Source organism: Desmodus rotundus, chromosome X, assembly GCF_022682495.2.
Source record: "Desmodus rotundus isolate HL8 chromosome X, HLdesRot8A.1, whole genome shotgun sequence".
Taxonomy (NCBI): domain Eukaryota; kingdom Metazoa; phylum Chordata; class Mammalia; order Chiroptera; family Phyllostomidae; genus Desmodus; species Desmodus rotundus.
In genome coordinates this window covers 68,272,643-68,300,591 of record NC_071400.1, presented here as the reverse complement: position 1 = coordinate 68,300,591, position 27,949 = coordinate 68,272,643, and the positions used below count along the sequence as shown (strand labels likewise).

Here is a 27,949-nt window from a genome sequence, read left to right as displayed (position 1 = left end):
AAGAGACCTATCTATCAGGTAACTCTTCCTTGAGAAGGCACCATGCCCAGAGAGGGTGTTAACATCCCAGAGTAACAGGTAAAAGCTTGAATTGCCTAAATATTGAAAACATTCTATGCAAAAAAAGAATTACAAAGATAAAGATTTATGTGTCATATTTATCTTGTGAATAATCAACCTGGTGAAATAGAACAACTTGGAACATGAAATTAGAACATCAGGGTACTAGTCCTGACTCAACATTTTATTTTGTTTATTTTTTAAAGATACTTATTTATTTATTTATTTTATTTATTTCTAGAGAGAGGGGAAGAGAGGGAGAGAAACATGAATGTGTGGTTGCCTCTCACATGGCCCCCACTGGGGACCTGACCTGCAACCCAGGCATGTGCCCTGACTGGGAATCAAACCAGTGACCCTTTAGTTAATAGGCTCACACTCAATCCACTGAGCTACACCAGCCAGGCTGACTCAACATTTTATTGGCTATATTAGTCAAAGTCAATTTGGCGGCTCTCCACTTATTTCCTCCTCCCCCAACACACACACACAAGCACACATGCACACACACCTTTCCTCACTTCTTTGCCCTGACTGTGCCCCTAGGGACTGACTTCGATGGACTGCATCACCCTTACCCCTTGGCTTTTAGTTGGCTTTGGTTAGTGAGACACCAGCAGGAGATAGGAGGGTGGGAGGAGAGAAAGATATTTATTTTGCTCCCTCTTAGGATGTGAATTTAGCAGCTCCTAACTTCCTCTACTTGTAACCACAGCTCATTTCAGGTTTCTCTTCCAAGACTGTAGCTCTTACCTGATTCTGGTAATAATAACATCCTCCCATTGCCCTTGCTAGCCCACAGAAGGTGAGTCCTTAACAGTTCCCCACCATGCATGCCCTGTCACTTCCCTTCAACCTGCCCACATTTGTGTAAACAGACTCTTCATTCAGCTCCCTTCAGTTCCCCTGTTGAGTGCACCATCTGTTTCCTGCCAGACCTGCCTGATACAGAGTCTAGCCAGTAAACAGAACTCTCTTGAGTGTTTAACACAGAGCACTTTAATGCAGGGAGCTGGTTACTCAGGTAAAGGAATTGCTGAGAAGCCAAACAAGCCACTTAGCAACTAGAGATTAGCAACAGCAGGAAAACAGAAAAACAGTGAGCAGGGGAGCAAGCTATGACTCAGGCACTGAGGAACCAGAGTCAACCAGCCTAAGCTGGCACCAGGATGGGTTTGTTCAGCAAGGGAAAAGACAGGACCCCTATAGTAGAAGCTATCTGAGGCAAGAAGGGTGGCCCAGCTGCTTCCTCCTTCCATCCAGTGTCCCACCCATTTCTTCCATTGTCTGGACTCAGCTGATGTGAGAGCCTCCTCAGAAGTTTGGCTTTCATGGGTCAAGCTCCTGCCATTCAAAGCAGAACAGGTAAAGAACAAGGATATTAGACTGAGAACAAATAGGTCCAGAACCAGCACAATGGCTGTGACACCTTGGATCAGTTTCTAAGACACTCTGAACTTTCATGTTCTTGTGTTCAAACAAAAGATATTTAATGCTTTATCTACCTCATGGAAATGCTCTGAACCAAACCCAATAGAGTATGTCGGAATGTTTGTTAAACTTTAAGGTGCTATATAACATGAGGTACCTCTCTGAGTGCTCTGGAGTTTATGGGCCTGTCAGTTTCTAATCCTATCACTTTTTTGTTCTCAGGTGACTGCTTTTAGTGTAATACCTCAACTAAAAAATGCCTTTGCCAGATCAATTCTTTTAAACTGCCTAGGAGTCTGTTTTGCAAAAAAAGGCAATTAAAGCTCAGGCTTGGGAAATGTAATTATTTGTCTGAGAGTCAAGTCTACTGGCTACCAAAATCAAAATGTCCTCAGGGGGGCTCAGCTCCTGTTTTCAGCAGCCAGGTTGTGTTCTTGAGCACATGTGCCTAGCCCAGTGTGGCAAAGGGAGAGAGTGTGCCCCCTTAGTAGTCCCCACACCAGGCAGTGTTTATGGAGGGACTGCAGAGAGGCAGATGGAAAACAGACACATCTCTGCACAGGATTAGCTTTGCTGTCCCCTGGGCTCTCATGAAGCCAGAAGCCAAGCTGGGGAGTCAGCTGCCTGCACACCAGCAGTATTTGTTCAGCACTTGCTTTATGAGGATAGTGGACATTGTCTCAGTACCTGCCTAATCCTTCCTCCTTCAGCCATTCATTTCTACTTTGCTCCTCTTCCCAGGCGGTATCTTTCTTTCCTCCTCTTTTGTTTTAATATGAATCTTTAACAGGGATCTTAGTCCAGGCTTTTGAATCACTGTACTAAATCACCTCGGTACTGGTTCTGAAATCTGGTTGCATTTAGAAACATCTGGGGGGGGGGCTTGAAAATCTTAATGCTTTGGCTATACCCTGGACCAGTATCAGTATCTGGGAGTGAGACCTAGATATTGTTATTTTTTAAAGTTCCCCAGGTGATGCATATGTGCAGCCAAAGCCTCATACAACTGTTTAAGGAGAAGAATTTAACCTAATCACATTGCAAAATTAAAGCCATGTTCTTCTCACTGAAGGAATGTCAGTGGGAAAGCCTTGTTGTAGACAAATAATCTTCCTGAATCACAAGGGGGCTGCCTGAGAGGGAGCTCGTATGGTGATAGTCAGATCTTTCCAGGGTAAGAGGCAATCCAAGACCACTGTGCTTCTGCAGTATTTGCATAACCCCATTATTACCACCCATTCTGGTGCCAAAACTGTATTCTTCTTATAGCTGACCAGGTTTTGAACTAGGAAGAGGAGAAGAAACCCAACTCTCTCTATATCATAAAGATTTTGAGCTGTGAAGGTTCATTGGACTGGCACTATCTAAAATGAGTAAAAAGATGTGGGTCTGAGAGGTTAAGTGACTTCTATGAGGTGCCACAATGCCTTTCTGGTAGAGCTGGCATCTAGAGCTTGCCTTCCTTGCATTCCTGCCATAGTTATATTTCTTTGCCTCCCATCCCCAGGCTTCTGCTAGAACCTGAGCCTCATTAGTGAAATTGTTGAAGGCTTTTAGAATGATGACTTTCAAACTAGGGGCCAGATAAATAAGGCAAGACATTGATAATGATTAGGAAATATTTATATCTTTTGTGCATGAGGACTTCACATGTTGATTTGTTTACTTGACAAATAACCCAGAGCCTGTGATATTACTACATGTGGATGAAAAGTTTAAACACTCATCTATATGCAAACAAGGGAAATAAAAGTTCTACTTGTGAGAAACAAGTAGGCTTACATTAATTTGAATAGGCTTCCTTAGTAAAGTATAGAAAGTCACTTTGGATCATTTTTCAGCACTTGGGGAAGAGAGAGAACTTTCTTTCACTCACTTGGTTGAAAATGATTACGGAAATGTTCTCATTAAGATTACATATATATCTATATATGTGCATACATATATATTCATTTGGTATTTTTTTAAAAGATTTTATTTATTTACATTAGACAGAGGAGAAGAGAGGGAGAAAGAGAGGGAAAGAAACATCAATGTGCGGTTGCCTTTTGCATGCCCCCCAGTGGAGACCTGACCTGGCTCACAACCCAGGCATGTGCCCTGACTGGGAACCAAACCAGTGACCCTTTGGTTTGCAGGCCAGCGCTCAATCCACTGAGCCACAGCAGCCAGGGCTATTTGATGTTTTTGACAGATAACTTGAAGTGATATAATGAGGTTTTATAACTTTCTTATTTTAGGAAGGGCTCGGTTTTAGGAAAAGAGTAAATAATGTTATTTGTGAGACAGAAATGAGCAGATAAAGACATCAAGGTATTGAAAATTTAGGTGCTGACCCAGAGTTTTGAAACTTGATTTCTCTTCAGCACTGTGCCCCTTTGCTTCAATAAGACTCATGGCTCCTGTGGACTCAGGGCCAGAACGTGGATGCAGCAAGGGAGGGCTTACAACACAAAATGTAAGGAGGTGTCACTTTCAGGACTGAGACTGCACTCTTGCAATCCAGAGAGAGAGAGAGAGAGAGAGAGAGAGAGAGAGAGATGAATGATGAGTTTTGCTTTCAAAGAGTGAAATTGATCATTTTGATCCTTTAGGCGGGTGGTTTTAAAGGCTAGGAAGTGATGCCAGTACCATACAGAAACTTCATGTAGGAAGGTGTTGGTTCCCCAAAATGGTGCAGGAATAAAAAGGGAGAGTAGGGTAAAAATACAGCCAAAGTAGTGTAAGTGCGTGTGCATGCACATGCATGCTTACACAACAGGTTTTACTAAGATGCTCTAAAATACTACTTTAAGAAATGCTTATGTAGGCCACTCAACTGACTCAAGAGTCAAGTAATTTTCTCTCTTTGTGTGGGGTGGAGGTGTCTTGCACTGGGTTTCTGTGGCAAGGCAAATAAGGGGAGAAAAGTTCACTTTTCTCAGAGGAGAATCTGGAAAAAAGCATCACTGTTATCAATCTGATACACATTGCTACTGCTCAATGAGCAGCAGGTGACTATTTATAAAGTGGCATTCTGCATCAGCTGCTCAGCATTTAAAGAGTTTTCTGAGAAATCACAGTTCCTTCCAAATTTTATTCAGGTCATTGAAGCTGAGATTTCAGTGATACTTGACATCTTTTCTGGGGTGAAAGTATATAAAATTTCCCAACAGAACCATAATAAAGTCTGGAAATTACTTCTGGCTGGGGTAAAGTTTTCATGAGGGACTTAAAAAGCCTTAAGTGTGTGCTTAGTGGGCTATAAGGGAAGCCATGCGCACCCCCAAAAAATAGAGCGGTACACAATGAAACATTTCATGGCCCACAAACTGTCCATTACTAATTTGGATAACTGGGGCACAGAGTTTATTTTTCCTTACTTTTTATTTCTGTTTTGCTGAAAATCCATCACCTGCTGCGGTTCATCAACTGCACCTTTAGCATTCTTTTTCCAGGTTTTCTCACATTTTTTCTTTCTCAAACCCTTTATTTCTCTGACCCCTTGTCCAAGTTCCTGCTATCTCTTTCTTCTCCTATTATCAACCAATAAATAATTAGACTGACTAAATCTAATAAATATAGATTGACTAAATGTTTACCTATTGACATGGCAGGGAACAAAGAAACATGACACATCATCCCTGATCGAAAGAAATATATAAATTTGAATCTTCTACTATTACGTATAGACTCTCCTTTTTTTCAATAACCAGGAAGCATAACTTTCTGAACATTGCAATTATTAGTAAAAACATCAGCCAGGTTGCCTACGGCAACTCTGAAAGTTAGAAAAGCTGCAAGGGCTGCCTATGATGACAAAAAGTGGAGAAGGACATGGAGGGTCATGGAGGCCATAGGGTTACATTCCCAGAAGGAAGTTGTCAGGTCAGAAACAGAAGCAGAGTCATTCAGAAATGAAGGAACTTTTTCCCTTTGCTCACAACTGAAAGTAGAATAGAAAACTAGAGAGAATTTTTAGAGATAGAATCAGATATTCTGTATGTACTACATGGCATAAAACAGAAGAAAGGAACTTAAATGTATTGAAACCATACTATGTACAAGACACTTAATAGGTGCTTTACCTATTTATATCATTTAATTCTTTTAACAATCCTGTGGGCCAACTACTACTGAAGCCACTTCATATTTGAAGAAATCATCCAAGGTCTTATGGTTAGAAAATGGTGGAGTCAGAATTTGCACTGAGGTATTTCCGAGTGCAGAGACTGCATTTTCTATATTGTCTTGCTGATGACCCAATTTGAGATTGATAGGAATGTGATGTAGGTATTTATGTCTGCTTTTTAAGACAGAAACTGTGCACTTAAATCAACTTGCATATCATCTTTCAGAGAAGTTTTGTGTGCACATGAATGTTTTATTGTTGTTATTATCATTGTTGTTACAATTTTGGAGGAAAATATCTATAGAATTTGAAATCATGTATGACTCATTTTTTGACATACACTGTCACAATGATTTTTTAAAATCAGAATATTGAATGTAAGCTCTGGAAATAAGGTTTTTGTACACATGCATTGTAGAATGATGGGGGAAGGAGAGAGAAAGGGGGAGAGAGAAAGAGAAATGGTGACCTTATTAACCCAGTTCCTTCCATATAAATATTCCACAAACTGCCAGCATCCCACAGGATTCCACCCACATAGCAAACCCTAGTGCAATACTTGGAACAAAGACATTCATCTCAGTAACATTCCATGTGGCTGTTGAAACCACCTTCAGGATAAAAAGCTCTATTAATTAGATATAAAGCTATAAAAGTCTACTAGTTCATATGAAGAGAGTCATTTTTTAAAGATTTTATTTATTTATTTTTAGAGAGAGGAGAAGGGAGGGAGAAAGAGAGGGAGAGAAACATTGATCAGTTGCCTCTCTCATGCACCCCGACTGAGGACCAAACCCTCAACTCAAGCATGTGCCCTGACTGGGAATCGAACTGGCAACCTTTTGCTTTGTGGGACGATGCTCAACCAACTGACCCACACTGCTCAGGGTGAGAATCTTGAATTTAGTGTTGTAGGACCATACATGGATAATGTGTGCATGATTTCACTCAGTGGGAAAAGCCATTTTATAAATCAAGCGTAATGATTTACAAAAATGGCACACACATGCTGCCACCTACTCAAGCTGCATTCATGGCATATACCTGGGAATGATGCCAGCCCTTTTCTGCCAGCCCAGAAGCAATCTTAGTCCTTTTTCATGCTGGGTACCTACTGATTGGAGTGGTCACTTAAAATGAATCCATTTGCCATCCCTGATCTAAAAACATCCTTTGTGAAAAAAAATCATGCAAACATGATTCCAATGTATGCTGCTCTTGTCTTTTAGAACCATGCTAAGCTCTAGCTAACCAATGGAAACTTCTATTAAGACCTCAACCACTCTTGACCTCCTGAAGTGTATACTATTTGGAACTCCTATTGGCATTTACCATATACATGGATTTTTATTTGGTTTCTTAAATATATAGGACAAATTGCAAACCCTTCATCAGCGGGGCCACAACTCATCATACCTTTCTATTCCACTTTCATGTATTGTTGCGCTTTGCTCTTGGAAAGTGCTCAGAAATGTGAATGATGATGTTACAATAATGCTTGATGGTGACCATTTGGGAGTAAGAGTGATGGAAGGAAAAAGATGGCACTTATGACACAACATAGATTCAGTTTGCCATTACAGGAGAACAAGTTAGTGTCCACTCTTACTGTTTATGTGTCAGTAGTATTGCTATGTACAGGATAGGAAAAATGTTTTCAATAGAAGATGTAATTTTATTCTAAGCAAACCACAGTCTTATCCACAGGAATAAGGAGAGAGACAGGCCTAGGACTTGTCTATTGGATGCTTTATGTTTGAAAACAAGAAGGTCACCATGCATTACAGGTCCTCTCCAAGACAGCTAGGCTCATGGAGATCCTTAATGTATTTCTGAGGTATAAAGAGATCTGTGAAGCTGTCCTTTCTTGGTGGCTTGCTCCAAGTTTACCTCTGCTCTATCAGGTGCAGCCAGAAGCCTGAATTAGATATTTTAGCTGTTGGAATCTCTGCCTAGGGTGCAGTATCCTATCTTCTCCATCTCTCCTTAAGGCCTCCTAATCACCCTATGTTGTCTTGGCTACCTGTCTTGATATATGAATCTCACCTGGTAGTACAGAGAGTTTTCCTTTGGGTACTTCCTCAGTTCTTAGCCTGTGCTTAGCAGTTTTAATTAAGGACTTGTTCTACCAGTATCTTGAGCGATACAAAAAGTAATATTTTTTCATATATACATTCTATATCACATACTGTACATATCACATAGTATATATATATGTGGGAGTATTTATTCCAATAACATTCTATGTATAATCTTTATACACAGCAATATTTACTCAAACAATGGCCCTACAGCAATTCTACACCAGATGCAGGGTCATTTCAAAGTGCTTTGAGGGAGAAGAGCCTCTAATAAGTAACTATGAATAAGTGTGGTTCTCCAAATTCTTGCTTACCTCATGTAATATATTTATTTTACTATTTAAACAGAATTTTAAGTACAAAATGCAGAGAAAACATAACAAGTAATCAAGTATGCAGAACACATGAATTTTGTCTTTGTTTCAGATTTTTTTAAATACAAGAAAAAAATCAGAGATAGAGTTAAAGGTTTGTTTGTATTTTTTCCAGTACCATTTATCTTTGTCCTTTCACTGTCTTGAATTTTGTATATTAGTATCTTTCCATTCGGTGTTCTAACGACTTCATCACATATATATTTATTGTGTTTCATGTATATTCATATGGATGTTTATATAAATGGTATCATACCATTTACAAAATTGTACAATTTTCTCTCATTTCAAAATATCTCAGTATTTTTGGAGGAGAGCCAGTTCATTTACAGCAGCTATACAGTACCTCATTATATGAATGTATCCTAATTTGATGAACATTAAGTTGTTACTAGTTTTTGCCATTATACTAATCCTGCAACACACAACAAATGTCTCCTGGAACACAAGTGAAATTTTCTCTTGTATATGTTCCTAAAGTGAAATGGCTAGGTATTTGTATTTTCAACTTCATTTGTGGTGCCAAATTGCACTTACTCTAACTTATACTCTCATTAGTAGTGTTTCAGTTCTATTCTCAATTTGCCAGACATCCATCAACATGATAGTTTCTGACTTTTTATTTTTATGGATGTGGTGGTATGAAGTAGAAGCTAATTTTTGTTTTTGTTTGTATTTTCCTAATTAGTTGCAAGGGTGAACCTCTTTTACATGTTTATTGGCCATTTGTGTGCCCTCTTCTGTGAATTGCCTGTTCACATCATTTACCTTCTTTTTTTCTGATTTATTTGTCTATTTCTAATTTGTTTATAGAAGATCTTTATGTATTCTGGATACCAATCATTTAATGGTTATAAATGCTCTAAATATATTCTCCCAAGCAGTTGTTCCTCAGACAATGATACCTCAGCCAATGATACCTTAGACAAGGGTTTGATCTCCAAAATATATAAAGAACTCACATGACTCCAATCCAGGAAGACAAACAACCCAATTAAAAAATGGGCAAAGGACTTGAACAGACACTTCTCCAAGGAGGACATACAATGGGTCCAGAGACATATGAAGAGATGCTCAGCATTGCTAGATATCAGAGAGAGCCAAATTAAAACCACAAGGAGATACCACTTCACACTGGTCAGAACAAGCATCATAAACAAAGCAACAAATAACAAGTGTTGGAGAGGATGTGGAGAAAAGGGAACCCTAGTGCACTGTTGGTGGGATTGCAGACTGGTGCAGCCACTGTGGAAAACACTATGGAATTTCCTCAGAAAACTAGAAATGGAACTGCCTTTGGACCTGACAATTCCACTGTTGGGTTTATATCCTAAGAACCCTGAAACACCAATCCAAAAGAACCTATGCACCCCAATGTTCATAGCAGCACAATTTACAATAGCCAAGTGCTTAAAGCAACCTAAGTGCCCATCAGCAAATGAGTGGATCAAAAAACTATGGTACATTGACACAATGGAATACTACGCAGCAGAAATAAAGAAGGAGCTTATACCCTTTGTAATAGCATGGATGGAACTGGAGAGCATTATGCTGAGTGAAATTAGCCAGGCAGTGAAAGACAAATACCATATGATTTCACCTTTAAGTGGAACCTAATCAACAAAACAAACAAGCAAGCAAAATATAACCAGAGACATTGAAATTAAGAACAAACTGACAGTAACCAGAGGGGAGATGGGAGGGAAAAGATGAAGGGTTTTCAGGAACAACTATAAAGGACACATGGACAAAACCAAGGGGAGTGGAATCAGGGGAGGGAGGTGGAGATGGCTGGGGTCGGGGGAGTGGTGGGGGGAAAAGGCAGAAAACTGTACTTGAACAACAATAAAATAAAATGAAATGAAAAAACAGAATGAAGAAAAAAGAATTCAGAAAAATGAGGAGAGGCTTAGGAACCTCCGGGACAATATTAAACATTCCACCATCTGAATCATAGGGGTGCCAGAAGGAGAAGAGGAGGAGGAAAAAATCAAAAACTTCTTTGAAAAAATAATGAAGGAGAATTTCCCCAATCTGACAAAGGAAATAGACTTCAAGGAAGTCCAGGAAGCCCAGAGAGTCCCAAAGAATTTGGACCCTAGGAAGCACACACCAAAGCATATAATAATTACATTAGTCAAGATTAAAGAGAAGGAGAGAATTTTAAAAGCAACAAGAGAAAAGGAGACAAGTTACCTACAAAGAAGACTATCAGATGATTTCTCAAAAGAGATCTTGCAGGCAAGAAGGGGCTGGAAAGATGTATTCAAAGTCATGAAAGGCAAGGTCCTACATCCAAGATTACTCTACCCAACAAAGCTATCATTTAGAATGGAAGGGCAGATAAAGTGCTTTCCAGATAAGGTCAAGTTAAAGGAGTTCATCATCACCAAGCCCTTATTATATGAAATGTTAAAGGCACTTATCTAAGAAAAAGAAGATAAAAAATATGAACACTAAAATGACAACAAACTCACAACTATGAGCAACCAAACCCAAACAAAATAAAAGACCAAAAAACAAAAATGAGCTAAGCAAACAACTAGAACAGGAACATATTCACAAAATAGAAATCACATGGAGGGTTATCAGCAGGGAGGGGGAGGGAGGAGGATGGGAGGAAAGGTACAGGGAATAAGAAGCATAAATGGTAGGTACAAAATAGACAGGAGGAGGTTAAGAATAATATGGGAAATGGAGAAGCCAAAGAACTTATATGTACAATCCATGGACATGAACTAATGTGGGGGAAATTCTAGTGCGGGGGTGGGTACAGGACAGGGGGAAATAAAGGGGAGAAAAAAATGGGACAACTGTAATAGCATAATCAATAAAACATATTTTAAAAAGAGTTGTTTTTAATATATCATGTTAACACACCTCTGCTAAATTTTAGCCTATATTTTTTGTTATTTCTTAGTGGTTACTCTAGCAATTAAAGTATTCCTCCTTAACTGAACAATCTATTTCAGTTTAATATTGACTTAAGTCCAGTAAAATAGAGCAATTTTTCTCCAGTGTACCTCTCTTTTCTTTTCCCACCTTTGTTCTATTATTATCGTATGTATCATATGATATATGCTCTATACCTAATAATACATGTTATAATTATTTCTGTAAATAATCACATTTTAAATAATAAAGAAAAGAGAAATATGTGATATACATGTGTAAATAAAACACATAAATACACATAATCTTTTATATATGTGCTCATATTTATTATTTGCAGTGTCCTTCATTCCTTTTTGTGGATTTGAGTTAACATCTTGTGCCATTTCCTTTCAGCCTGAACAACTTCATTAAACATTTATTGTAGGACATATCTGCTAGCAATGAATTCTCTCCATGTTTCTTTATTTGGAAATATCTACTTCACCCTCATCTATTATGGTTTGATGGGTATAAAGTTCAGAGTGGACAGTTTTTTTTCTTTCATCCCTTTGAATGTGTATATTTTCAGCCTTGGTTCTTATGTGAAATTGCCTGTTAATTTTATTGTTGTTCTCTTGTTTACGATCAATGTTTATTTTCTTGCTATTTCAAAATATCCACGTTTTTGTTTTTTTTCTTTTAGCAGTTTGAGTATGATATGTTTAGGTGTTTATCTCTGTGTTTATTTTACTTAGGTTTTGTTGAATCTGTAGATTAATGCTTTTCAGCAAATTTGTGATGGTCTTAAATCTATTTTTTTTCAAATAACTTTTCTGCTGCTTTCTTTTTCTTGTTCTAGAATTTCTTCATGTTTTCTATAAACTTATTACTTGTAGTTGATTAAGCTATGATTAAGCTTCAGTCATCCCCTATTGAGTCTCCACCTTCTAGCAGCAGAGCTGTTAGTTTTCACTGCCAGCCCCATGCTAGTCAAACTAAGTTTTTCCCAATGAAGCTGAGAGCAGGGTATGTAAGCAGATCCAAGAATTAAAGCCACAGATTCCTGCTGTTCTTACCTGAGGCTCAAAAAATTTCTCAAGAATAAATGCTTGTCATATTGTTTTCTATCTTGGCTAATTCCAAAGCTCTTAAATGGTTGTTTTTCACATCTCTGTTCTGTTTTATGCTTGTAATTTCCTCAAAAGATTCACCAATGTCTTCATGCTTTCACATCATAACCTGAAGTATTTCCCTTATTCTCTTTTTAGCGACATTCTTAAGTTTTCTTATAGTCTCTTTTACGCCTTCTGGTACCAAAAATATCAGAAAGATCCGAATCTCATCTCTTGGATTGACTGGAGTCCAGCATGCTCTTAGGCATTTCATTCCCATGAACAGAATTTTCATCTGACTTTCCTCATCTTCATCATGGAGATCAGAAGCTTTGTTCCAACAGAATGAAATGTTCCCTACATAGTGTTTTTCACATGCCAAATTTTCTGCATGATAATGGGTTTATTTATTTATTTATTCAATTAGTAAAAATTTAATTTTACTGGAAGCAACCTAAAATTTGGAACAGTTACATCCAAGAATGGAAATCTGGCAACCCTAGGTATGAAGAGATGCAGATAAATAGTGTGCTTGGATTACATGGAAGTCATATAATTTGGGATTGACTAATTTATAAGAACTTTTCAATAATGAGTGCTAATCAATGTAGGGCTATAAAACCCTTCATTATAAACCTCAATTCACAAGCCAAGAAGGTGTCCACAGTGCCTGGCAAGGGTGTTCCATGAGTCCCAAGCAGTTTAGGTGGATAATATTTATTGTTACCCTTAAGCAAAGTAGAAAAGGACTGGAATCCAAAAAGTCATCCTGAAGCTGGTTGCTGTAGAATAGGAGAGGGCTTTGAAGCTAATTGTAAATTGTGTTATGCTGGGTTTTACCAGAGAAAAATTCTCCCAACTTAAGAGAGGCAATATTGTATGGTAGTTTATAACATATTCTTTGGAATCAAATATATTTAAATGCAGCAGGGAACTAGAAAGATCCCCTGCATAACATCTCTTGCTTATCAGTCTTAGAGATCTGATACTTTTCTGCTAGGCATCTGGTAACCCCATTCACAGAGATCTAGTTTTATTTCCAATTCATGTCTAAGGGAAACTTTAGGTCTGACAAATTAAAAAATTCCAAGGACCACAAAAGGAAAAGGATTCCCTTTTTTGAGGGACTGAGGGTAGTAACCTGTAAGTAACAACAAGACTCTAGGAAATTCCCACTCAACTCCCACAGTCTTGTGGATCTGTACCAAAGTCAGGAGCACGGCTTGTCTGGACTAGGTTGGGGTTGTAAGTCAGGTCAGAGTGAATTAGGATCCATTACAGGATGAGTGATATGGGAGTAGAGAGGATGAGAAAGCTTCCAAGACTGGGGAGGACAATTATTTTGAACATGTTTCTTGAAGGCTTTCTTTAAAACAACAAAAAAATAAAAACAAAACCCCTTTATGTTAGAGCTATAAAGCCTCATTAAAATAGGAGCAGGATGACAACTAGTGGGGGGTGGTGAGAGGGAATAGGGATTGAGCAAAAAGGGAAAAGGACTCATGGACATGGACAACAGTGTGGTGATTGCTGGGAGAAGGGGGTATAAGGGGACTAAATGGTAATGGGAAAATACAATAAAGATTAAATTTTAAAAATTATCTCAAAAACTTTCAATCAGTTTGAACCCTTTGAAATATGTCATGTGGCTGATGTTACTCATTCATAAGAGCACAAGAAGTCTATAATTCAAAAGATTATGTATTAGATATCTAAAATCTTTGAACCTTTTCAGCATTTTGCAAAATGCCATTAATACCACTTGCAGAAGTTCTCTGTCTTTGTGACTTCAGCATTCCAAGGAAATGAAAACATATTGCAAATACTATGTAACTCATGTTTTTGCCTCTTGAGACACCCATTTTCTCATTCTCAAACTGGGATATGTTTTTCAGTAAACCTATTTATTTAATGTGTCTGTATTCTTTATTTCTTTGAAAAATTTGTTAAATCAAGGGTGTATCTTCCAATCTATGTGTTCTTAGAATAGAAGAGAGTGAAAGAGTAAAGAACATGAACTCTGGTTAGACAGAATGACGTTTTAATTCTTGCTTCATCAGTTGCTGGTTCTATGATCACAGACCAGATGCTTAATTTTTTTTTATAATTTAAATTTTTTATTGTTTTCAAGAGATGCTTATTTTTTCTGAGCCTTAGCTGTCTCATTTGCAAAATGAGAATAATAATATCTACTTTGTATGGTTTTGCAAATCAGATGAAATAATACTTATCACATAGGAGTTAATGGTCAATTAATATAAGCTACTATCATGATGTACTCATTTTTCTTTCCTCTTTTGCCCTTGCATGAAAGTATTATCTGGCTTATACCTCAGAAATTGGGCTGAGGGAAAATTTATGAAACCACTAGTGTATAGAGAGGATCTTTTATGTGTTCAGCACCATATTAGGCACTTCAAGGAAAGTTACACAATTGTGGTATGGTCTCTGCCCTCTGGGAGCTTATATAACCTAGCTGAGAACAAAAAATAAACTCATATAAATAAATCAAATAATACTTTTTAATAATTGGTTTTATATAATTTGCATCTAATTCTATAAATCAGGATAAAAATGACTCAGCACTCCTTAAAGGAAGGGACTGTGGGTCATGGGAATAACATGATTCTAGATCTGGATTCAACTTCTGATTTTATTCCTTAAGAGCTATGAAACCTTGGGAAAGTTATCTAACTTCCCTGAACCTTCATTTTCTTGTTGATAAGATGGGGGCAGCAATAGCGATGCTACAGGGTTGCTATGGGAACTAAATGTAAAGTCCTTGGTCTCTAGCTGGTACTTAATAGGTAGTAGCAATTGTCTGATACATCTGTGTTTCCTCTATAGCACAGCACCTAAACTCAGCAATCTGCACAGAAATATGTAATCAGCAAATGTTTACTGAACTAAAAAATTAGCATTTGTTTTATATTTTCTTATTCAGGTTGTTTTATTTTCACTGCTGTAATATGTAGCTTTATGATGATCATCCAGATGAAGTAAATTAGTGGACAATTTGTGGGTTGTTATATTTTCAGAACCCATCTACGATCTGGAAAAGATTCATGAATTTGAATTAACTGAAAGGTCATTGTTTTCACTATTTTACTAATGAATATTCTAGTAGTCAATTCTAGCCGGAAATGATGTAAATTTCCTCCTTGATCTTTACTGTACTGTAACACACATCTTTATGTGTGTTAGCTTATGCCAAATACTCTATATAGGCAAGTGTATTGCTTTCCATATTAAAAGTTCTTGAGAAAAAAAGCAAATTACAAAGTCAATTGGTAAGTTTTCCCCTTAAGGGTATCACTTTCTGGTTATTTTGTCAGGGGACTAATTTATTTAAAAACAATAGGCCTCCCTGTAAACTAAAAAGTATACTAGACCTAATATTGCACTAATTAGACCTGGGCTTTCTCAATTCGTTTCATAAATGTGAGTAAGCTCCTACAATGTGCAAGGAATGGTGCTAGAGATTATGGGGTAAAAATGATATACAAGAGGTATTCTCTACTTTCAAAAGGTTTTGTACCAGAGAGAGGTATAAAAATAACTAAAATATAAAGCAGAATATTATTAGGTGGCTTAAGGGAGGAGGCACAGCATTCTTTAGGAACATGAAAGATGGGGAGATTGATTTCACATGCCGATAAACTGATTTCTGTTGGAGAAACTATGAAAACTCAAGGAGAAATGGGGCCTAATTTTGATTCCTGATACAATCTGAGATCTCCCTAAGCTCTGTTGTCTACTGAAGGTAGTAAGTCAATCTAAATCTTACATCTACCTTTAGGTGGAATTATTTCTACTTCGTGATTTTGCAAACAAAGCTGATCTCTATCTTTGACATAACACTTCCACAAACACTTTCTTTCTTTCTTATGTTTCCATTTTACCTACCTTCTATAGGCTGGCACTCTTTAGGAGACTAGCCCTAAATATACTGGCCTTCTGGATCTCCGACAGAAGTCCAAATCTATTATGTATAGTTTGTATTTTCTAAAAGTATCAAGTTATGAATTGGTTCTCTATTCCTAACAAACTATTTTCACTCATAAAATATCTAATTTATCAATAGAAACATCAAAAAGAAAATGCAGAGATGGCAGCCAAGTAACTGGCAGCTGAACCCACTTGCTTGGCTCCCCTAGCATGGATCTTCAGCTGATCTTCCAACAAGTGACCCGAACAATCAACAGAATCTCAGCTGATATGAATTTTTGAAGCCAAAGAGTAGAGGATGCTTCGCACTGTTGGTAAGAGATTTTATAATTTAAGGGGGAAATGCCCTGTGTGAGGTGCCTGCAGCAAAGGAGAGAACAGATAGAAAATGCAGCTTAGTGGTTCCCTCCCCTCCCGGAGCAGGGCCCTCGTCCCACAGAGGGAAAGCACCAACCCTAACCTGGAGAGACTTGGAAGGATATATAGAGTCTGGGAGACTCAGGCTACACAAACACAGTCAGCAGCACATCCATAGCTGCAGTGCCAACCAGGAGAGTTCCAGAGAGAAACTCTATCTCCTAAATCTACCAGAGTCACTTGCAGGCTGTGGACAACCCTGATGGAGAGAGACTGTGATTTTGCGGGAGGTGGAGCATGCAGAGAACCAGCTCAGGGCTCAGTGTTGCATGGTGGGGGCCACACAGAGGCTCTTTTAAAAGGGGAGCTGAGGCAAGACTGGGTGGGGGCCCCATGCTCATGTGCACATGTATACATGTGCAGCGGCTCTGCCCACAAAGAAACCTGTGAGTAAGCACAGTTCGGTCCCACTGAGTCCAGCTGCACAGGAAGAACAGAATGTGACAGTGAAAGGAGAGTGGGATCTGGCCCAATGCAGCTGGTAAGCAGGGGGCTGTGCAGAGCGGAGTGTTCAGGCCTGAATGTCTTGCAAGAGTAGCAGACTGGGGACTAGATGGCCAGGAGCTGAATGCCTGAGATTCACTGTAGCCGGGCAGGTCCCCTCACAGGCAGGCATACCTAACTCCCACCTGTGGGATTGCAGGCTCTGCAGATCAGTGGGGTCAAGCCCAGGAGACTCCTGTTCCCGCAGCAGGACAAAGAAGGAGAAACTCTAAAAGGGCCCTTTCTGAACTTCTGTCAGACACTAGAAGCTACACTGGTTCCTTGGGCCCTGATTCACTGAAACCATAAGGGCAGAGAGATTAGAGACAGGTGCAACAAGGGATGTTTAGGACCCCGCCCAGCCTCAGCTCTTATACAGAGCTGCCATCAGCACCAAGCAGGAAAGAGCTGCCCCTTTTACACAGATTTGTTCCTCACAGGAAACGGAAAGCTAATTCATCAGAAACCATACATTATTGGAAATAATCTGGGACAGACCAAGACATGTGGCAGAATGGGGGACAAAGAAACACTCCCACCACCTTCTCTGAAGTGCCTCCTGGGAGTGATCCAGGGATTCCACCCCCCCGATTGTACCAGAGGCCCCCTCTGGAGGCAGGTGGGGGTGGGACTGGTAGTGCTCTCAGACATTAGATGAACCACTCCTGGGCCTTGTGCTGATGGAAAGCTAGCAAGGCAGAACAGCGAGGACGAGCCAAGCCTGAAGGAGACAGCCACAGACTGTGGATCGCTTGTAGCCTTGAACAGACTGCCTACAGCTAGACTGGGGCACCATCTGACATTACCAAAATAAGAAGACAGTGATAAATGCTCGACTCTGCTAGGATGAGGTCCACTGTGGTCTTCTTCACTATTTGTATTATTTTTCTCCTGCATAGCTTTTAAAATTTTTCCTTATTTTTCTCGTTTTCAAGTTTGTTCTTATTATATCATGATTTTTTTAATTTTAGTTTATTTCAAATCTCATACTTTACTCCTCTCTTCTCTTACTCCATTTTGCCTTCTTTCTCTTATTTTTGTTTTAAATTTTATTTTTTCCCTTTCTATGTCCTGTTTCTATTCCACACTCTTACTATTTCGCCTCCCTCCAGCCTCACAAAACTACTTTTCTTGCTATCAGTCATCTCGCATTCTTTTTCCCTTTCTAATAATATTCTTATTTCTCTACCTTTACTAATTTTTACTAGTTGGTTGTAATTGCATTTTTGCTGGTTGTTATTGCATTTTTAAATTTTATTCCTAGAGTTTCACTATTTTTGTATTTCAAATCTCAGATTTTACTGATCCCCGCTCCTACTCCATTTTGCCTTCCTCATGCCCTTTTTTTTTTGTTTTAAATTTTATTTTTTACCTGTTTTTGCCTGGTTTTCATTCCTCACTCTTATTATTTGTTCTCCTCTATCCTCTCAAAATCACTTTTCTTTCCTTAGACATCTCATAATCTTTTTTTATTTCCTTTTTTCCTTCTTATTCCCTTCCCACCTTTATTAATCTTTGCTCATTTGTCATTGATATTGCTGTGGTGGAAGCTTTTCTTCAATTTTGTTACTGCTTTTTCACTATTAAAACACTTTTTTAAACCTCATATTATACTATCCCCTTTCCTTGCTCCAACTTGCATTTTCTCTTTCTTTTGTTATTTATGATGTAAATTTTCTTTTCTTTTTTCCTTGGTCTCTGTTCTATACCATATGCTTATTATTTCTCCTCCCTCTGCCCTCTCAAAGTAATTTTTCTTTCTGTTAGTCATCTCATAATCATTTTTCCTTTCTTATAATAGCCTTATCTCTTTTCAACTTTATTAATATTTGTCCATTTTTTGTTGATAATGTAGTTGTAGGTGGGGGTTATTTTTGTGGGTGTAGCGTTTTTTTCCAACAATTTTTTTTTTGTTCTAGAAGCACCTGTGCAACAGCATACAAGATGTGGTGGGTGGTGTGACTCTCAGTCAGCCAGCTAGAGGGAAGAATCCACCAAAACACAATTACGACAGAAGAGCCCATGTAGACATCATAAAGTGCATCCCAAGAGCATACGGCTCAGGAGAGCAAGGAAACAGCACCACTGTGTCCCTCCCATAGGCATCCTATCATATAAGGCCACTCCACAAAGACAGGGAGTCAAAGCAGATCATTCTAATACATAAAAACAAAAAGAGTAACCTAAAATGGGGAGACAAAGAAACCACCTACAATCAAAATGAAAGGAGGAACACCCAGAAAGACTGTTATGTGAAATTGAGGCAAGTAATCTATCAGGCATAGATTTCAAAATAATGGTTATAACAATGCTCAAGGAGCTCAATGAGAACTACAAAGAACTCTGTGGGAGCTACAAGGAACTTAGTGGGGACTACATCAGCATGAAAAAGTACATAAAAACTATAAATAAACCAGGAGGAAATGAGGAATACAATATGTGAAATGAATATACACTAGAAGGAATTAAAATCAGGCTAGATGAAGCAGAGGATCGAATCAGCAAGCTGGAAGACGAGGTAGAAAAAAAACACCCAGACAGAGCAACAAAACCAAAAAGACTCAAAAAGAATGAACATAGTTTAAGGCAGCTGCAGGAAAACATGAAATGTAATATTTATATCACAGCGATAACAGAAGGAGAAGAAAAGGAACAAGGGATAGAAAACCTGTTTGAAAAAGTAATGAGAGAAAACACCCCTAACCTGGAGAGGGGGAAAGCCATGCAAACTCAGGAACACAGAGGGTCCCAAACAAGATGAACACAAAGAGGCCTACACCAAGACACAACATAATTAAAAATGCCAAGTTTTAAAGACAAAGAGAGAATCTTAAAGGCAGCAAGGGAAAAACAAGAAGTAACATACAAAGGAGCTCTGATAAGGCTATAAGCTGACTTATAGTGTTCTGGCTTATAGTGTTTCTCCAGAGAAACACTACAAGCCAGAAGGGAATGGCAAGAAATATTCCAAGTAATGAAAGTCAAAGACCTGTAACCAAGACTACTCTATCCAGCAAGGCTCTTAATTAAAATGGAAGGCCAAATAAGGAGTTTCCCAGACAAAAGAAGGCTAAAAGAATACATCTCCACCAAGTCAGCACTGCAATACATGCTAAAGGGACTGCTTTAAGAAAATGAAGAGAGAGACAGAGAGAGAGACAAAGAGAAAGAGAGGGAAAGAGAGAGGGAAACACAGGTACAAAGAAAATAGCAATGAATAAGTACCTATCAATAATACCCTTAAATGTAAATGGATTAAATGCTGCAATCAAAAGACATAGGGTAGTCATGGCTGATGTAGCTCAGTGGATTGAGCACCAGCCTGCAAACCAAAGGGTCACTGGTTCAATTCTCAGTCAGGGCACATGCCTGGATTGTGGGCCAGGTCAGGTCCCCAGTAGGGGGCATGCAAGAGGCAACCATACATTGATATTTCTCTCCCACTTTTCTCCTTCCCTTCCCCTCTCTCTAAAAATAAATAAATAAAATATTTTAAAAAAGAAATCCTTAAAAAAAAGACATAGGGTAGTTGAATGGATAAGGAAATTGACCCACATATCTGCTGACTACCTCAGAACAAAAGATCTACACAGGCTGAAAGTGAAGGGATTGAAAAAAATATTCCAGTCAAAAGGACATTAAAAAAAAAAAAAGCTGGGGTAGGCATACTTATATCACACAAAATAGACTTCAAAACATAGGCCAAAACAAGAGACAAAGATGGTCACTACATTAATACACAAGGGAGTAGTCCAGCAAGAGAATATAACCCTTGTAAACATATATGCATCCAACACAGGAGAACCTAAATATATAAGTAAAATCTTTGAGGGCTTCAAAAAAGATATGACAGAAACATAGGCATCACAGGGAATTCTAACACTCCACTGTCAACAACAGCTTCCAAACAAAGAACCAACAGGAATATTGTGGCATAGAACAATATTCTAGATCAGGTGTGTCAAACTCATTTTCACCAGGGGCCACATCAGCCTCACGGTTGCCTTAGAAGGGCCAAATGTAATTTCAACTCCTTAACAGTTAAGAATTAGTTACATTTATACAGTCCTAAAATTATTTCATCCCTCTGAAGGCAACTATGAGGCTGATGTGGTCCCCTGGTGAAAATGAATTTCACATCCCTGGTCTAGATCAAATGGACTTTATTAATATATACAGAATATTTCACCCCAAAGTAGCAAAATATGCATTCTTTTTAAATGCACATGGACCATTTTCAAAGATAAACTACATGGTAGGACACAAAACAAGCCTCAATAAATTCCAGAAAAATAAAATTATATCAAGCATCTTCTCAAATCACATGGTTTGAAACTAGAAACCAACCTCAAGGAAAAAAGCTCAAGAACATTCAAATTCATGGACATTGAATAGCATGCTATTAAATAATGAATGGATTAACAATGAGATCAAGGAAGAAATAAAAAATATCTGGGAACAAATGAAAATGAACATATAACAAACTAAAACCTATGAGACACAGTGAAGGCAGTCCTGAAAAGTTCATAGCAATACAGATCTAAGTAAAGAAGATAGAAAGGTCTCAAATAATCAACCTAATCCTATATCTAAAAGAACTAGAGGAACAAAAACAAAGCCCAGAGTGAGCTGAAGGAGGGAAATAATCAAGATCAGAGCAGAATTAAATGACAAAGAGACTAAAAAAAACAGTTCAAAGGATCAATGAATCTAAAACCTGGTTCTTTGAAAAAAATGAACAAAATTGACAAACCTTTCACCAGACTCATCAAAGAGAGAGAGAGAGAGAGAGAGAGAGAGGGAGAGAAAGAATGTAAATACATAAAACCAGGAGTGAAAAAACTTACAACCAATACCACAGAAACACAAAATATTGTAAGAAATTACTATGAACAACTATATGCCAAGAAATTGGACAACCTGGGAAAAATGAGTAAATTTCTAGAAACATACATCTTCCAAAATTGAATCAAGAAGAAGCAGAAAGCCTGAACAGTCTGATAACAACTAGTGGAATTGAAGGAGTAATCAAACAACTCCAGGCACACAAAAGCCATGGACTGGATGGCTTCATAGGCAAATTCTACCAAACATTTAAGGATGAACTAACTCCTATTCTTGTCAAACTATTCCAAAAAGTTCAAGAAGAGGGAAGACTCCCAAACTCTATTTAGGAGGCCAACATTACCCTAATTCCAAAACTTGGTAAAGACACAACAAAGAAAGAAAACTATAGGACAATAACTCTGATGAATATAGACACTGAAATCCTCAATAAAATATTGGCATTTTGATCCAACAATACATTAAAAAGGTCATATACCATGATCAAGTGGGATTCACCCCAGAGATGCAAGGATGGTACAATATTCACAAAGTAATACACTCCATAAATGAAATGAAGGACAAAAATCACATGATCATATTAATATATGCTGAAAAAGCATTTGATAAAATCTAGCACACATTTATGCTAAAAACACTCAGCAAAGTAAGAATAGGGGGAGCATACCTCATATAATAAAGGACATAACGAGAAACCTACAGCCAACATCATACTCAATGGGCAAAAACTGAAAGCTTTCCCCATAAGATCAGGAACAAGAAAAGGGTGTCTGCTTTTACCTCTTCTATTCAACATAATATTGGAAGTCCTAGCCACAGTGATTAGACAAGAAAAGAAATAAAATTCAACCAGATTGGAAAGGGGGAAGGAAAAATTGTCATTATTTGCAGTCGACATGATAGTGTACATAGAAAACCATATAGCCTCTACCAATAAACTACTCAACCTAATAAGTGGAATTGGCAAAGTAGTAGAATACAACGTCAATATTTAGAAATTGATGGCATTCTTTCACACCAACAATGAACTGTCAGAAAGAAAAACTAAGAAAAAATCCCATTTACTATAGCAACAAGAAAGAGAAAGTACCTAGAAATAAATTTAACCAAGGAGGTGAAAGACCTGTATTGGGAAAACTACAGAACACTGAAGAAAGAAATTGAGGAAAATACAGATAAATGGAAACATATACTGTGTTCATGGATTGGAAGAATCAACATCATTAAAAAAATGTCCATACTTCCCAAAGCAATCTATAGATTCAACACAACTAATGAAATATCAACGGCATATTTCACAGATATAGAAAAATATTTCAAAAATTTATATGGAACCAAAAAAGAGCCCTAATAACCTCAGCAGTCTTGAGAAAGAAGAACAAAGTCAGAGGGACCACAACACCTGATATCAAACTATATAACAAGGCCACGGTAATCAAAACAGGCTGGTATTGGCATAAGAACAGACACATAGATCAATGGAACAGAATAGAGAGCCCAGGAATAAACACATGTCTTTATGGTCAATTAATGTTTGACAAATGGGGCAGGAGCATAAAATGGATTAAAAAACCTCTTTAATAAGTGGTGTTGGGCAAACTGTACTGGTACCTGCAAAAAATAATGAAATTAGACCACCTACTTACACCATACAGCAGAATAAACTCAAAATGGGTAAAAGACTTAAATATAAGATATAACACCATGAAAGTCTTGAAGGAAAACATAGGCAGTAAAATTTCCAGTATCTCACATAGCAATATTTTTGATGATACATTTCCTGGGACAAGGGAAATAAAGGTAAAAATAAACAAATTGTACTACATCAATTTAAAAAACTTCTGCATGACCAAAGATACCATCATCAAAATGAAAAAGAAACTGATCATATGGTAGAACATATTTGCCAATGATACATTGGATAAGGGTTTGATCTCCAAAATGTATAAAGAACTAATGCAACTCAACACAGGGAAGACAAACAATCCAATTAAAAAATAGGTAAATGGCCTGAACAGACACTTCTCCAAGGAGGACATACAGAGGGTCCAAAAATATGTGAAAAGATGCTCAGCATCACTAGCCATCAGAGAGATGCAAATTAAAACCACAATGAGGTACCACTTCACACTGGTCAGAATGGCCATCATAAACAAATCAACAAACAAGTGCTGGCAAGCTTGTGGAGAAAAGGGAACACTAGTACATTGTTGGCAGAAATACAGACTGGTGCAGTCAGTATAGAAATCACTATGGGATTTCCTCAAAAAATTAAAAATGAAACTGCCTTTACACTCAGCGACTCTACTGCTGGGAATACACCCTGAGAATCCCGCATCACCAATTCAAAAGTACTTAAGCACTTCTATGTTCATAGTGGTGCTATTATCTACAATAGTCAAGTGCTACAAACAACCTAACTGCCCATCGGCAAATGAGTGGATCAAAAAACTGTGGTACATTTACACAATGGAATACTATACAGCAGAAACAAAGAACTCCTACCTTTTGCAACAGCATGGATGGATCTGGAGAGCATTATGCTAAGTGAAATAAGCCAGGCAGTGAAAGACAAATACCATATGATTTCACCCATGAGAGGAATTTAATGAATAAAATAAACTAATGATCAAAATAGAATCAGAGGCATGGAAACATGGAACAGACTATCAGCAACCAGAGGGTAGAGGTGAGGGGGATAATGGCAGAAAGAGGGGAAGGGACTAGTCAAGAAATATGTATGAATGACCCATGAACATGGACAATGGTGTGGAGATCGACTGCTGGTTGGTGGGCTGGGTGGAGAAGGGCAAAAGGGGAAAATTTGGGACAATTGTAATATAATAACAATAAATAATTAAAAGAAAAATAAGATACAAAGACATGTTACTTTAAAATATAAATATGAAATATGTAAAACCAACCACTTATAAGGTTCTGGCCAAGATGGAGGCATAGATAGAAACCCTTCGCTTCCTAGCACAACCAAAAGGAGGTTAGCAAATCAGAACTTTAACTATTTGCAGTTGTCTCAATTTTTCCCCTTTTGCCCTTCTCCCTTGTACATTTTGCCCATAACTTTTTACAAAATACTTCTTTTATTGCACATTCAGAGAATTTTATATATATATCTTGTGTGCGTGTCCTTAAACTTCCAATCTTATTTTGTTTCTTGGAGATTGTTGAACGCAGCTTGTCTAGGAAGGGGAATGGGACTAGATTCTAAAATTTATTTGGGACCATGGGAGTGATAGTTGGGGAGAAAACTTTGCACACGACAGATTTCTAGATACTTTTTGCTGCTAGTTTTATGTAATATTTATTGAACATTTTGACAAATACTTATTTTTGTAAGCCTAAAAGTGATTCTTTGAAAGTTTAAAGAAACTTGACCAAAAGACAGTACAAAAACACTGGCACTTGAATGTTGAATGTCACCGTATGCGTGAAATTATATATTTCGGGGTAGTGTGAGCTTTTAATGTTAAGTCATATTAAACTCTTAAGTCAAATTAAGCAGACCCGGCATTGGCAGTGTAGCCATAATTTTCTGATGTTAGTAAAAACAAAATTGGCGACTTGAAATTAAATCATGCCAAGGTTTTGATACACTTGTCTTAAGATATTAATGAAACACTTCAAAACACTGATATGAAGTGTCCAGATTCTCAGATGTTTGTTGCGTGAGTTTTGTTTAGTTGTGTGTGTTTTTTTTTTCAGTGAATGTCTGGCACATTGCAATCCTCAAACATGTGGTTATCTTTGTTGTATTGGCATAACCAGTGACTTGTAGATTCAACAATAGCATTTGAGCAAGTTTTATCAGTAAGCAATATTTTCAGTTATAAATAAGGTTTCAAAAATATAAGAAAGAATTTAAACTTGCCAAATGTAAGGATTGAACCTCAAGTCACTGTAGCTTTAGTAATTGCTTATTGTTTTAGTTTAGATGCTAGCACTACATGTGCTGTGCATACTCTGATTTTATCAAAATAAAAAGTTGAACTGCAAAAAAAAAAAAAAAGGAGGTTACCAACCAATCTAAAATCAATAAACAACCAGAAGTGCCAGAAAATCAAACTGCATGGAACTCTGACAACCAAGGAATTAAAGAAACAATCAACCACACCAACCAGACCGGTAAGATGGGCGGATGGAGAGAACCTGCAGCAAGGCAGCAGACCATGTGGGTGGGGCTGGCTGAGAGAATTCCCAGCCAAGTGTTGGACCCTTTGGGAGGGGCTGACTGAAAGGGAAACTGAGACTCAGAGCTGACTGTGGACTACAGCAGGGGTTGCCACAGTGGGAGAAACTCCCAGTTGCACATGAGAGTTCATTGGAAAGTGGGGCTATGGCTGAGCTTGAGCTGCATTGTTCCCTCTCTGGCCCCTCCCCCACAGACAGCACCACAGCCCAGCAAGGAGGGTTGCCCTGCCCTGGTGAATACCTAAGGCCCCATCCCCTTACAACTTAATAGGTGTGCTGAGACAAAGAAATATGGCCCAAATGAAAGAATAAGGCAAAACTTCAGAAAGAGAGCTAAGCGATGAGGAGATAGCCAACCTATCTGATGGAGAGTTTAAAGCCCTGGTAATCAAAGTGCTCACAGAACTGATTGAGCTTGGTCACAAAATGAAAGATATCCAAAGTGAAATAAAGCAAAATATTCAAGGAACCAACAGTGACAGCAAGGAAACCAGGACTCAAAGCAACGATTTGTAACAAAAGGAAGAAACAAACATCCAACTGAAACAGAATGAAGAAACAAGAATTAAAAAAAAAAGAGAGAGAGAAGAGAGGCTTAGGAACCTCTGGGACAACTTGAAAGTTCCAATACCTGAATTATAGGGGTGCCAGAAGGAGAAGAACAACAGCAAGAAATTGAAAACTTATTTGAACAAAAAATGAAGGAAAACTTCTCCAATCTGGCGAAGGAAATAGACTTCCAGAAAGTCCAGGAAGCTCAGAGAGTCCCAAAGAAGTTGGACCCAAAGAGGAACACCAAGGCACATAATCATTAAGTTACCAAAGATTAAAGATAAAGAGAGAATCCTAAAAGCAGCAAGAGGAAAGGAGAGAGTTACCTACAAAGGAGATCCCATAAGGCTATCAGCTGATTTCTCAAAAGAAACCTTACAGGCAAGAAGGGGCTGGAAAGAAGTATTCCAAGTCATGAAAGGCAAGGACCTACACCCAAGATTACTCTACCCAGCAAAGCTGTCATTGAGAATGGAAGGGCAGATAAAGTGCTTCCCAGATAAGGTCAAGTTAAAGGAGTTCATCATCACCAAGCCATTATTATATGAAACATTAAAGACACTTATCTAAGAAAAAGGAGATTAAAAACACATGAACAATAAAATGACAACAAATTCATGACTATCAACAAATGAACCTAAAAGAAAAGAAAAACAAAAACTAAGCAAACAACCGGAACAGGAACAGAATCAGAGAAATGGACATCGCATGAAGGTTTTTCAGTCGGGAGTGGGAGGGGAGGAATGAGGTAAAAGGTACAGAGAAGAAGAAGCATAATTGGTAGGCATTAAATAGACAGAGAGATATCAAAAATGGTATAGGAAACAGAGATGTCAAAGAATTTATATGTACAAACCATGGTCATGAATTAAGGTAGGCAGGAATGCTGGAGGGTTGGGGGATTCAGGGGAGAGGGGGGAAAGTGAGGGAAAACTGTAATAGCATAACGATTAAAATATGCTTTAAAAATAAATAGAACCAATGACTTATAAAAGCTACATTTTAAATGCTCCTTTAAAGAATTTGTCTGGGAGATAGGTAAGTTAAGATTTCTGAAAATAAATATTTAATGAATTTTGGATTAAAGACCTCTTATTTTTGTTTATTTCTTGGTAAATTTCCTTCTAGTAAGCATAAGCATTCATAATTAAGGTCATCTCTCTCGATTTTTTTTCCTGCTGATTTGTTGTGGATAAATGCTTCTAAAAATCTCTGAAAGGCAAACGATAGTGGGAGGCAGTTTCCATGGTGACTTCAGAATTTCTATTGTTGTTTTTAGGCATCATAAATATGGGGGTTGCTTTTGCTTGTTACTGAGCAGATTTTAACTGTAAGACATGTCACAGGGCAGAAGGTAAGGAGAGTGTTGCCAGCCCAATGGTTTGGGCTTCCTGTAATGTACATTTAGAATATTTGTGTCTTTCATGTCTCTGAATCTAACTACATTATTTAATG

The 27,949-nt window shown here is 38.0% G+C and overlaps 1 long non-coding RNA gene across 1 annotated transcript; it reads left to right on the top strand.

Annotated features, from left to right (window-relative positions):
* Nucleotides 1–1,220: 1,220 nt before the first annotated feature.
* Nucleotides 1,221–27,359, top strand: LOC128780022 (uncharacterized). Its single transcript, XR_008426024.1, has 3 exons — nucleotides 1,221–1,425; nucleotides 16,128–16,305; nucleotides 18,811–27,359. It is a non-coding gene; the product is annotated as an uncharacterized lncRNA (long non-coding RNA).
* Nucleotides 27,360–27,949: the final 590 nt, after the last annotated feature.